Source organism: Solanum stenotomum, chromosome 5 (assembly GCF_019186545.1).
Source record: "Solanum stenotomum isolate F172 chromosome 5, ASM1918654v1, whole genome shotgun sequence".
NCBI lineage: Eukaryota > Viridiplantae > Streptophyta > Magnoliopsida > Solanales > Solanaceae > Solanum > Solanum stenotomum.
This window is the reverse complement of record NC_064286.1, coordinates 25,218,261-25,227,138: the sequence shown is the minus strand read 5'-3', so window position 1 is coordinate 25,227,138 and position 8,878 is coordinate 25,218,261. Positions and strand designations below refer to the sequence as shown.

The 8,878-nt window shown below is 39.3% G+C and overlaps 1 pseudogene; it reads right to left on the bottom strand.

The window, feature by feature from the left end:
* Positions 1 to 582: 582 nt before the first annotated feature.
* LOC125863808 (uncharacterized) lies at positions 583 to 8,582 on the bottom strand (annotated as a pseudogene).
* Positions 8,583 to 8,878: the final 296 nt, after the last annotated feature.

The window sequence follows — 8,878 nt, the reverse complement described above, 5'->3', positions numbered from 1 at the left end:
TGGAAAACCATCAAGAACGAGTCTGGGGTCGTCTCCTAGCTCTCAAAAATGAAAATTGCAGAATAATGGTATTTTTGGGGTTTATTTCTGACTTAATTCGTCACTGGCCTGTTATGGAGGCCCCCATCTCGCCATAGTGTCCCCGCCCTGGTGGGAAAAATCCTACCTTGGCGGCTTGCACGGAAACAGTGAGCTAATTTAAGAGGGTCAAATCCCCATTTCACAGCACACCTTCATCCCATGACACTCAAAAACTACTCTTCACGCTAAGATCAGTTTTAGGAGTTCTACTCACCCGAATTTGAATCTGTAAAGTCGTACGGTTTCCTTAACGTCTTAGCTATCCACTCATGCAATCAAATTCATTATTAGATCTCTCATTTGTTACCAAATTTCTCTAGACCTTACTAGATCCAATTTCGTCCAAATCTGGAGAAGGCTAGGAATTTCAAGTTACTTTGAAAAAGTTTTCGACCCAAAATTTTTCCCCGTTGGCTTTTCTATAACGACAGAAACAGGTCGTTACAACAGATACCAATTTACCCACCACTCGTCCCCGAGTGACAAACTAGGAAAAACAGGCTAAAGTAGGGGTAGAGTAGTACCAGAATCAACGAACAACGGGGGATACTTGTCTCGCTTGTCTTTCTTGGTTACCCAAGTAGCTTTCTCAACTTGACAATGCTTCCATTAAACTTTCATGGACTTAATCTTTTTGGTCATCAGCTTCCGGACATCACGATCAAGAATTGCAATCGGTTCCTCCTCATACTGAAGGTCTTTGTATAGCAACACTGAGTCCCATTTTATAATGTAATCCCCGTCCCCATGATATCTCTTCAACATGGACACATGAAATACCTGATGAACTCTCGATAGGTTAGGAGGTAGAGCCAATCTATATGCTACTGGTCCTACATAGTCAATAATCTTAAAAGGACCAATGTATCGAGGGCTAAGCTTGCCCTTCTTGCCAAATCTCATCACCCCTTTCATGGGTGATACTTTAAGAAGAACTTTCTCACTAGTCTGAAATGTCATGTCTCTTACCTTATGGTCAACATACTTTTTTGGTCTACTTTGGGTTGCTAAAAGCATAGCTTGAATACTCCCCACTTTATCTTGAGCATCCTTCACTAAATCAACCCCCAAAGGTTTCACATCTCCAGACTCAAACCATCCTATTGGTGATCTACATCCCCTCCATAGAGTGCCTCAAATGGTGCCATATCTATGTTGGACTGATAACTATTATTACAGGAGAACTCACACAATGGTAGGAACTTATCCCAATGCCCTCCAAAGTCAATGACACATGCTCTCAACATGTCCTCTAACACTTGGATAGTTTTAAACGACTGCATGTTCGTGTGCGAATGAAAAGCTGTACTAAAAATGAGTTGTGTGCCCAATTTATCATGTATTTCCTCCAAAACTTGAAGGTGAATACCACGGTCTGAGATAATAGAAAGGGGCACCCGTACAACCTCACTATCTCTTTCATATAAACCTTGGCCAACTACTAAGCATTATAATCTATTCTGACCGGAATAAAATGGGCTGACTTAGTCAATCTGTCAATCACTACCCAAATAAAATCATACTTTCCCAAAGTCTTGGGAAGACCAACCACAAAATCCATTGTTATCCTTTCCCACTTCCATTCCAGAATTGGTATTCTTTGAAGCAAACCTGCAGGCCTCTGATGTTCATATTTTACTTGTTAAAAATTTTGACACTTAGCCACAAACTCCACTATATCTTTCTTCATGCCAGGTCACCAATAAAGTCGCTTTAAATCTCGGTACATCTTGGTCACACCCGGATGAATGGGATATCGCGAACCATGGGACTCTGTCAACAACTTCTGAACCAAGTCATCTATTCTAGGAACACAAATCCTTCATTTAAAACTGAGCACACCCACCGCATCAAGAGTGGTCTCTTGTTCCATTCCAGGCGCTATTTTATTTTTGAGCTCTTTCAAATGCTCATCCTCAAACTGTTTGGCCTTGATCTCCTCAATGAACGTGTCCCTTACTTCAATGCTAGCTAAGACCCCACCTTTCTCTGAGATGCCCAACTGAATTAACTTATACTCCAAGGTCTAAATTTCCTTAGCCAAAGGTCATTTGGATACACTCAAGCAAGATAGACTACCCATACGCACCGCCTTCCGACTTAGCGTGTCTGCCACCACATTAGCCTTGCCTAGATGATACTGGATAGTTACATCATAATCCTTGAGTACCTCCGTCCAACTTCGTTGTCTCAAATTCAAATCCTTTTTTGAGTAAACACCTCACACTTGACACCATAGAGGTAATGTCGCCAGATCTTAAGTACAAACACCACCGATGCCAACTCTAAATCATGTGTTGGGTAATTCCTATCATACACCTTCAAGTGCCACGATGCATAAGCTATGACATTCTTATCCTGCATTAAGACATCACCCAAACCTGAATGGGAAGCATCACAATAAATAATAAAATCCTTACCTTCCACCAGTAGTGCTAGAATAGGTGTTGTGGTCGAAAGAGTCTTGAGATTTTGAAAGTTCTCATCACACTTTTCAGTCCATTCAAAGGGTACCTATTTCTTGGTCAATCTAGTCAGATGTGTGGCAATAGAAGCAAAGTTTTGTACAAATCGACGATAGTAGCTAGTGAGCCCAACAAAACTCATAACATCAGTAACAAAACTAGGCCGAACCCAATTCTTAACCGCTTCAATCTTTTGGGGATCTACCATTACCCCTTCCCTTGAAACTACATGCCTCAAAAAGGCAACCGAAGTCAACCAAAATTCACACTTAGAAAATTTTGCATATAACTTTTGTTTCCCAAGAATAACCAGAACAATACGAAGATGGTCGGCATGCTCTTCCTCACTTTTCGAGTAAACCAATATGTCAACATTAAATACTATAACAAACAAGTCAATAAATGGTTTGAACACACCATTCATCAAACTCATGAATGTTGCAAGCGCATTTGTTAACCCAAACCACATACTAGAAACTCGTAGTGCCCATAGCGGGTCCTAAACGCCGTCTTGGGCAAATCCTCCGGCCTAATCCTTAACTGATGGTAGCCAGGCCTTAGATCAATCTTAGAGAAAACTGATGCACCTTGCAACTGGTCAAAAAAATCATTTATTCGAGGCAATGAATACTTGTTTCGAATGGTGATCCTATTCAATTGCAGGTAATATATACACATCCTCATACTACTATCATTTTTCTTAACAAACAAGACAGGAGCACCCCACATGGAAGCACTAGGATGGACGAAACCCTTCTCAAGCAGTTCTTGGAGCTCTCTCAACTCTATCGGAGCCATGCGATATGGAGGGATAGAAATGGGGCGGGTACCAAGTTCCAAATCAATGCAAAAATATATATCTCTATCCGGAGGCATACCAGGCAAATCAGTAGGAAACACTTCTCTAAATTCTGACATCACATGAATAGACTCAATAGAGGGAGACTCAACCTCAACATCCCGAATATGAGGAAAATATGCCAAACAACCCTGCCCTAGCAGTTTCCTAGCCCGAAAATAGGATATGATCTTAGCTTAGGCTTGTACACCCCTTCCCACTCTAATTATTCCCTACCGGGGATCTCTAGAGTCACATACTTAGTGTTATAATTTAACACAACATAAAAGAGGGACAACCAAGTCATGCCTAAGATTATATCAAAGTCAGTCATGTCCAAAATCACTAAATCAGTCTAAGTCTGAAAACCCATAAACAAAATAGGACAAAAATGATAGACATGGATGACTATGACAGACTCTCCAACTGGGGTAGAAACATGGATGGGGGCATCAAGTATATCATAAATCACATCAAATACCAAGGAAAACTGAACTGACACATAAGAATAAGTAGAACCCGGATCAAATAACACAATAGCCATCCAGTCACATACAAGAATAGTACATGTGATCACTGCATCAGATGCCTCTACCTCGGTCTTTTCCGAAAAGGCATAACACTTAGCCCTGTCATCATGATGGACGACTTCGCTGTCTGGCTACACCGTACCTCTGCCTGAGTTACCACTTCCCCGACCTCCACAGCCTCGTTGATTTCCTCCTCGCCCACCTTGTGGACGTCCTCGACCATTATTACCATTGCCCGCGGGTACTACTACTCTAGTCTGTTTTTGCATGGAATCCAACATGCGCGGATGGGGACAATCTCTCCTCATATGACCAGGTTCTCTATAATTATAATAAGTGTGATCGAAGGATGGCCTGCTGCCCGTTGAAGGTGCGGCTCCCTGGCAATCCTGAATCAAATTCTGAGGTGGAGTTCCCGAGTAATTACGTGTAGAAGCGGGCATAACAAACTGAATTGGTTGGGCTACAAAGGTCGGCCTACTTGAACCTCTGGAGTAGGAACCTGAAAGTTACTTGTGCTCTTAGCCTTCTTAGCCAATGCCTTAGCCTGACCGTCTCGCCTTACCCCCTCTACTTTCTTCACAAAATCTGTTACCTCTTTAAAAATTTTCCCGCAGAATTCATGTATAACAATACCTGTAACTCAAACTTCAGCCCCTTACCAAATAGGTGGATCCTCTCTTTCTTAGTAGTCACCAATTGCGTAGAATATCTAGACAAATCATGGAACTTAGCCTCATAAGCAGCCATATACATACCACACTGCTCCAAAGCCAAGAACTCATCCTTCTTACAATCTCTCAAAGTCCGAGGAACATACTTCTGCAAGAACAGAGCGTGAAATTAGGTCCAAGTGAGTAGGGGTAAAGTTGAAGATTTGCACTCCACATAAGCTCTCCACCATTGCTTAGCCTCACCATGAAGTTGAAAAGTCACAAACTCTACTCCATGCTGATGGACAATTCACAACTTATGAAGCCTCTCATAATAATCTATAATGAACTCATAGGTGTCCTCACTCTCAAAACCATGGAACACAATAGGTTTCAATTTCAAGAATTTAGTCAACATCTCATGCTCATTACTAGTCATTACGGGACCCAACAAAGGACGAAAGAAGGCATCAGTACCTACAATTCCACCCATATTAGGGAAAGTGATAGCAATAGGGGGATTGGGGGGAACTTTAGTTGCTTGATCTGAGGGAAACACTCCAGGACCAACCAATCCTTTAAGGAACGACATAATCTGTTGAGCAGAATACTGGGTCTAGGGGAGGAATACCTGTAGTCTCAGCCTGCACCTCTTCTTCTTGTCCAACATCCTCATTATTCTCAACCTCTACATTCTCATCTACCTCTTCATGGTGCGTAGGAGGAACCTCATTCCTGGGAGCATTCTCAACCGGAGCTCCATCCCTAGTAGGTGCTACCCTTCCTCGGCCTCTGCCCCTTACTCTTCCTCTACCCCTGCCTCGACCGCGACCTCTTGCTGTAGATTCCTCAGCTGGCGCATTGATGGGAGCTATGGGCCTGACGCTGTTGAACCTAGTGTTAACCATCTGCGGACAGAAGAGTGAAGGAGATTAGATACAAATTTGGATCACCAAATACCAATTGGAACCAAGTTATAGCAGGAAGGGAGACAAAACAAAATATAGAGATTTCTTAAAGTCCTATAGCCTCTAGAAGAAAAGTACATACGTCTCCGTACCATTCTGCAAGACTCTACTAGACTCATTTTGGTACATCGACATCAACAAATCTAGGGCTCTGATACCAACTTTGTCACAACCCAGACCGTCATGATTGACACCCACACTAACCCTCCGATTGGAGAACCATTAATACTAATTAGCTAACCCAAAAACTAAACAACTAAATCAAATACTAGGCATTTAAAGATATGGAAGCAGGTTTAAATGCCGAACTAAAGTACAGTTCCCATAAACTCTAAAAGATGTAACAACGACTAACAAAACATTGCGGAAATAATTCCTAGAACCTGAAAGTCAATGTACCAAAACTCTAACAAGGAACCATAAGTCTAAAGAAAATGGGTACAACCCAATTAAACATACGAATACCGAATGTACTAATCTAAGTCCGAATAAGATGGACTGAGCAAAAGGAGAACTCATGGTAGCCTGGAAGAACTGGCTCACCCTTGAATTCAATCGATCACTTTTCTTCTAAACGAGGTCTGTCAGTAGCCACCTGAAGATTCCCTGTACTTAACAAAGAAAGAGCAAGTGCAGTATCAGTATACAACCACAGTGTACTGGTAGGATCACGCGGCTATCCATATGAGTGAAACATATCAAAGTAACCACAACATAATAAAACAGACATATACCAAATATATACAATATCAGTCATCTTATCAGGATCAACGAACAATTCCACATTCTCAAATACATCTATATGACAAGTCAATAGTCCTCTTATGGAACCCACACCCAAACTGTTAATGTACCAATACATGGTACCCGATTTAAGTTAGTGTACCAGACGTGACACCCGATCCCATATATGCGCCAGAACGTGGCACCCGATCCAAGTTAGTGTGTTGGAACGTAACGCCTGATCCATTCAACAAGCCACAATCACAATCACAATGTACATTCTCATAATCATACAATCAAGTGTTGATTCATGGCATACAATCATTCATTCATACTCATTTACGATTAGTGTGATCAATAATGCAACTACATACATGCATTAAAATGAAGTAATTACTTACATACATCACACCAACATGAAATTACAACCATCACCTACCTCGAACAAAGCTTGAACCCTCATAAGAAACTTGATTCTTCCCTTTCTGGATTCTTTTCGCTTGTTCTTGGTCTACAAACAAATAATTCAATACGGGGATCAATAATTTAGATCTAATTCACCCAGATTATGATAAAACCAATAACCCAAGACCCAAATTATGATCCTAAGGTATAGCTAGGGATTTTCCCACAATCCAAAACCGTTCAAAATCCTCCCCAACAATATAAAGTCAAGATTCTATGTTCTACCGATCGAAAAATGGATTTGGGGAGTGAAAACCTTACCTTTAGCACCAATAGTCATGGAAAACTGTCAAGAACTCGTTTGGTGTCGTCTCCTAGCTCTCAAAAATGAAAATTGCAGAATAATGGCATTTTTGGGGTTTATTTCTGACTTAATTCTCGACTGTCCCTCTATGGCGGCCCCCATCCCTCCACAACGGCCCCGCCCTTGCAGGAAAAATCCCACCTTGGTGGCTTGAACGGAAACAGTGAGCTAATTTAAGAGTTTCAAACCCCTATTTCACAACACACCTTCATCTCGTGACACTCAAAAACTACCATTTCATGCTAAGATCAGTTTCGAGAGTTCTACTTGCTTGAATTCGATTCTGTCAAGTCGTACGATTTCCTTAACGTCTTAGCTATCCACTCATGAGACTAAATTCATATTTAGATCTCTCATTTGTTACTAGATTTCCCTAGACCTTACTGATTCCAATTTCGTTCAAATCTGGACTAGCCTAGGAAATTTCAAGTTACTATGAAAAAGTTTTTCGGTCCAAAATTTTTCCCCATTGGCTTTTCTATAACGACGGGAACATGACGTTACATTTTTATGTATTTTCTCAATTAATTAACAATCAAATATTTGTGACTAATATTGTAAAACAAAATTGATATATAATTTTTTAAATAAATATTTTTCAATTTAATTAGTTCTAAAATTTAATAGAACATATTTTGAAAAAACATCATGGATTAAATATTTTATTAAAGATTAATGTCTATTAATATAATGTCAATGAAATAGGTTAATAATCATGAAATCTCGAATTCAAAATCAAATAAAGGAAAAAGAATTATCATTCAGGTTATAATTAATGGAATTAATATGTACTAAGAACCATGTGATTAATTACTAAGAACAAGCACTATTGTCTAAATTTTGTAAATTTTGCTCACTATAAGTGTGATTCTCATAAAAATAAAGTTTATAAGTGTGATTGTCATAGAAAGAAAGTTTATATTCAGTTTCATCATATTCATATTGACATGTGTTTATTACGCCGTATAATCTTTCATCTGGGATGTGTATACAATACAATTTTTAAATTTTAATTTCTTAATGCTTAGTCATCAATTATTATTATTTTACTTAAACATTTTTTAATATTCTATTCTTTTGTTTGCGAGAAAGAAATAAGTAGGTCAGTATTTCAGAAAGAGTTATTCAAGGTCACTCACGTAAAGAAGAAGGCAATCCCACAAATGAATATAAGTAGGCTGAGAACACATATTTAAGCATTCCATTTAGGTTATTTCTTAATGTTAAATTTTTATTTAGGTTGCCATATACTCTTAAGAGCCCAAAGATATAATTGTAACCAGTTTTTTTTTTTATGTCATCTTTGGTTTTCCATTAATCTAAAGAATCAAAACAAGATAGAAGTTGTTGAATCCATGCATCATTGAACAATTTCCTCACTAACACTTCCATTCACAATTATGTCTTAATCTCAAGCAAGTTAGCATCAGTTATATGGACGCCTAGTGTTCAAGTCGCTCCATTTAACCCTTACTACTTGTACTTGAGGGGAATACAAATGTGTAGCTAATAAATGTACTAACAAAGTACTAGGATCAAGGGTGTATCCATTCATGCTGTAATATCAACTTTTACTGGATCAAATCTTGTATTCAGTAAGCTTCCTGAAGCAACACAACGATACAATTACTAGAATATTTTCTTTTTTACTAACCGTTTTGTCCAGGTCAACTTCTATGCACCTCAACTAATTTTACGAGATACTCTCAATCTCCCATCAACAACAAATACCAAGTAATTCTATCCACCAAGGATATGACAAATGGGAAGAATAACCTAATGTTTTTTGGTCTCCACTATAATCTGAACCTAAGACCTCATGAATCTCAACCACTTCATTCATTACTGGGC